The sequence below is a fragment of the Eptatretus burgeri genome, chromosome 6 (genome assembly GCF_056783735.1).
Source record: "Eptatretus burgeri isolate ZD-2024b chromosome 6, Ebu_testis_v1, whole genome shotgun sequence".
NCBI lineage: Eukaryota > Metazoa > Chordata > Myxini > Myxiniformes > Myxinidae > Eptatretus > Eptatretus burgeri.
This window is the reverse complement of record NC_140966.1, coordinates 2258040-2263039: the sequence shown is the minus strand read 5'-3', so window position 1 is coordinate 2263039 and position 5000 is coordinate 2258040. Positions and strand designations below refer to the sequence as shown.

At 43.1% G+C, this 5000-nt stretch overlaps 1 protein-coding gene and 1 long non-coding RNA gene across 9 annotated transcripts in view; one reads left to right on the top strand and one right to left on the bottom strand.

Moving 5' to 3' along the window:
- Positions 1-4078, top strand: part of LOC147024125 (uncharacterized) — a 16200-nt gene extending 12122 nt beyond the window's left edge. The window contains exon 3 of the long non-coding RNA XR_015058880.1: positions 3957-4078. This is a non-coding gene — a long non-coding RNA (uncharacterized LOC147024125). The remainder of the gene's footprint in view (positions 1-3956) is intronic.
- Positions 1-5000, bottom strand: part of PTPRD (protein tyrosine phosphatase receptor type D) — a 382026-nt gene that overhangs the window by 247734 nt on the left and 129292 nt on the right. The gene's annotated exons all lie outside the window — the stretch shown is intronic.

Below are 5000 nucleotides of genomic sequence, written 5' to 3'. Positions count from 1 at the left end.
AGCAGGGGAAGAATGAAAAGAGGAAAGAGGTATGAGGAGGCAGGTGGAGGGGTAAGGAGGAGAGGGTAAAAATGGGATGGGGGGAGTAGTGTGCTGGGGGTTGGGGAGGGAGTGGGGCGAGAGGAAGGAATACATATATGACAGACAAGTGTTGGTTGTCCTTCATATCCAAAGAAGGTCCTTCACATGAAATATGTGAACCAACTGGTCAAGTTGTTTGTAGTGCAGAAGCTACTGCACAGACAGCAACCATACACACAGATAGAAAGCAGTGTAACCTGGTGTGAAAAAGCCTTCAAGAAGACCAGAGCACTTGCCATGTGCAGTCCAGGCAGGACTTTGGAATTAGGCAGGATGTTCCTGATAACTCGTCTCTTCTTCAAGGACATCGTGGGATATTTATCATGCACTGACTAATGCCAGCAGATGCCACTGACGAATGCCAAAATACCCCCCTGAGGACCCAAAAGACCCAAACGACCCCAAGGACCTAAAAGACCCCAAGGACCCAAAAGACTGAAAGTACACAGAAGACCAAAAAGACCCTGAAGACTCGCAAGAGAAAAAAAGACCCAAAAGTCCCCGAGGAACCAAAACATCCAAAAGACCCCAAATAATGAAAAGACCCCAAGGACCCTGAAGACCTAAAATACGAAAAAACTCAGAGGACCCAAAAGACCCCAAGGACACAAAAGACCCAGAGGATTCAAAAGACCCCAAATAACCAAAATACCCAGGGCATCCAATAGACCCAGAGCACCTAAAATACCCGGAGAATACAAAATACCTAGAGGACCCAAAAGACCCGACAGACCCAAAAGGCCCAACAGGACTATCACCCACCCATGAAAATTCTGCATTATGTAAGATGTGACTTTAGGTCCTGAACGCCACCCCCCTCCCGCTCCCCCAAACTATCACACACAATCCCATGTCCTTAACCCTCCTCCAAACTCTGGCATCTCTCTGCACCCCCCCCCCACTCCACCAGCACACCCAAACTCTGTGCTCCCCTCCCCTTTTCATCAAATCCTCAAACACCCTGTCAACCCAATATCCTCAACACCCCCCCTCCTCACGCACTCAAAGGTCTCAAACCCCTCAATCCCAACTCTGTCCCCTCTCTGCCCTCCCTCCCCCAAGCCAACTCTGTCATCCACCCCTTCTCATTTTCTTTTTCATATCCTCAACTGCCCCAAACCCACAGTACTCAATCCCTCTTCCAACCCCAAATCCTTATCCCCCCCCCTTTCCCAACATCTCAATCTCCCTCTTCCAGCTCTGTGTACACTCACCCCCAACTTTCTGTCCTCCCGTCCCCATTTCTTCCTATTATTAGCAACGTTACACAAGGACACACAAGGAACTTTGACGCATGAGAAGGCCATTCGGCCCATCATGCCTGCGTTGTTCCTATTCCCGTTTGTTAAGAACAATGTTAAAAGTAAATAAAGATGGAACGTTAAATTCACAATCACTCCCCCCTTTCTTCCCTTATCCTCACGACAATTCGCGAACCGGTGTTTGTGTGTTTGTTTGTCACGCGACTACTCTCACAGTTGTGGCCCGATTCCATCCAGACTTGCGACAGAGGATCACCATGACCCCAATTAATGTGCAGGGGAGGTTTTATCTTTGCCGGTGGTCTTTGGGGGAGGTGGAGAGACACAAATTCTCAGTGTGAACGTGTACCGTGTGGCGCCGCCTCCAGGTTGGCGAGAGTATTACAAGTCTCCACCATTTACAGTGCAGTGAGGTATTTTGAATTATAAGCAGTTGGTACGTTTTTATTTCATACACATAACTTCATGGCTATTTTGTAATTATTTTTTGCTTACACAGGGCTGTCAGTTGCCTATCCAGCACCCAAATAAAGGTATGGGTCAGAAGAACATGTTGCATGCTCGGAACAAGATCTCCCGTAGCGGGGTACTCTGCCATTCTATATAACAAAACTAACTGGAATTGCACTTGGTAGAGCCCATATGGACCTCTGCCAGGCTGAACACTTTACATTTTATATCCCACTGATAAGCCGGATCTGTATCTGGACCTAAACCAAAATCGAATTGGCTTGTTCTCGTCACCTAACGTACTCATCCACCAAATTTTGTCATAATCCGTCCATACCTGTTTTGAAATATCGTGCCATATATCATTTTTGGCCCCATTTCTCAACAGTGAAGAATAACTCAGAAAAATAATTTTAAAATCCTCGGATCCGTATCTGGATTCGCATCTTCACCAAAATCGAATCAATTCGTCCTCGTCACACACCCAGCCTATCCACCAAGTTTTGAGATATCTTGCTCACAGACAGACAGACAGGCAGACAGACAGACAGAGTTGAAAACACAACCTCCATACACCTTCAGTGGTGGAGGTAATGATAGTATTTCAACAACTATGTCCATAAATAATATTGTATCACACTCCAAATGCGATATTGGTTAATACTGATGGTTGTATTTTATTTTTTCTTTCTTGTGGAAACAATGTCTTGATAAGAAAATAATATGGAAAAGGCATGTCTTTGGCTCGACGTGAGATGTGTTCTGGGTAGGATAAAAAGTAATTGCCAGCTGGGGAAGATCTATGAAAAATGTGAAATGGGTCAGGGACCGAAGAGAGGGGAATTTAAGTGAGAAGAGAAAAAGAGAGAATGAGAAAGAGAAAAAAGTGAAGGAGAAACCCAACTATCACATGGATGTTGGCCTTAGGTTGCAACCTTTGTCAACATCAAACTGAAGTCAGCGTGCAAGCTGAGAAGGCTTAGATGTGAAGACATTGATAAATGTAGAGGGAAACATGAAGACTGTTACATATGGAAATAAAGATCCCTCCAAAAAGTAATATGAAGGTCAAGTAAGCAAATATTAGCAGAAATAATTACACCTCAAAAACTTCAAGATGAAATTCAAAATAAAAACTTGTTTGGGCATAAACAGGAAATGCATAAATAAAATAATCATCATCATCATCATCATCAATGTACCACACTTTTTACAGAACATTGGTGCTGCTAAGTGGTTCCAGGGCAATTGTAAGGGTGAGTATTATGCTGGGAGGTTTGCCCTTGCCTTCCCAGCAGTCAGTCGAAGCAGGTATTACTAATTTACTCTTTCCTAAGGACACTGTGCGATCTTTGATGTCGACTCGTATTAACAGAGAGGGACGACACAAACATTGATGCATTGCCCTGCATGCGAAACACCAGGATGACTCAAGATTGAAACCCAGGTTAAACAGGTCAGAGGCAAAAGTGCATTCCTTTTTGATGATCCTGCCAGCCCCATAAAGCAATTAAAACATGAATAAAACAATCCTCAGCCAAAGATAAGGCATAGGGCCTTAGGCATCGCTAAAATGAGGCCTGATCTGGCAACGAGATCGAAATTGGTGGTTTTTTGAGGCAGTCAGGCGAAAGAGAGAGCACAAGAGCTCAGCAAGATATCGGTGCAGGTGTCAGTCCAAGATGAACAAGCCATGGCAGCTGTCATACAGGTTTCGGCCTATAGCATGACATCCTCCCAAAACATGCCATAACAGAATGATGATGAATATTGAGGAAATAACGAAATAAATAAATAATGGAGACGGATCGCTTGCACTGACAAATTGTGACAATACTGAAAATGTAGAAAACATGCTTACAAGGCAGCAGGTCACTGTGCGAATAAATCTTCCGATATCTGACAACCAAAATGGCATATCCCTGGCAATCATCTGACAGCAAGATTAACAGCATTGCCTGACTTTAGGTTTCCTGAATTTAAATTCGTGAGATGAAGCCAATGACATGATTTGCAATAGCTCACAATGTCTGAATCCCTCTGTTCTGTATCCACAGCCTTCTGCTCTGTATCCACAGCTGTACAGTTATGATGTGTACAGCTGTCTCCCAAAAATGCATCGAGGCGTGCAGTTTTCACTCCTTTCCGTTTTTTTACTTGCAGTTGTTGACAATGCTGCCAGGCCTACAATTCAAGTCTGCTGACATCATGACAGGGCCATAATTCAAGGAAGATTCTGCACGCAGCTTCAAGAAAAGGCCCCAGATCATTCCAAACTTCCGAACTGTGTTCTATAACAAACAGAATGCTCCATTATGTCTCATATCTTCAGTCTTACAGTGCCTCATTACTTTATCTATCTTTACACCAGGATCATGAAAGTTTAATCATCAACATTCACTGAAAAAATATATAACATTTTGGTTGGTACTCATAGAAAAGGAAAAAAAAGGTTTTTTGAGGTCAATGTCTACTTACTTCTTCATAATTACCAAATGAATGCCGAGTACAAAAGCTTTCTTTACCTCTTCATAACCAGAATATCATCGATTTTGCATAACTTTGACACATTTCATCAATATAACTTTGAAATACCGTAGGAATTCAGCGTTCTGCAAAAAAAATACATATATTAAAAATCTCAGCCCTCTGCAAAAAAATTGTTTCTTTTCTTCAGCAAGCTCACAATGTGTGATGTCACTGCAATCAACTCAAAACAACCTCTTTTTGCAATTAGATTTTTTTTGCAAAATTTTCTTTTTATCTTGTGCAAGCATTTTGATGATTCAATCTGGCTTTTGATGAAGACATATCTTTCCATCCGTCAGGACCATAATCTGTGCAGAGCATTGGTGCTGCCAAAGCAGTCTACTTGGCTATTGGACACAATCCTGGATGGGTCACCACTCCAACACAGGACAACAGCAAGCTGGCACTCATTTTGCCAACCTCAGAGGGATGACAGGCAGAGTGAACCCCACCTGGTATGAATTCAACAGACAAGTGGGATTTGAACTTAGGATCCGAGGATCGCAAGCCCACGACCCTAACCATTAAGCTTACACCAGGCATATGATGAATATGTACAGGCTTTAAATATCAGTCTGCAAAGCCTTGAGTGTCGTATGGATGTCTCTGAGGTTGGAGGTGATGTGTACATGACGTCAGCATCATGTCAAAGGGTCAGTGTGCTTCTTTTGTTAATTT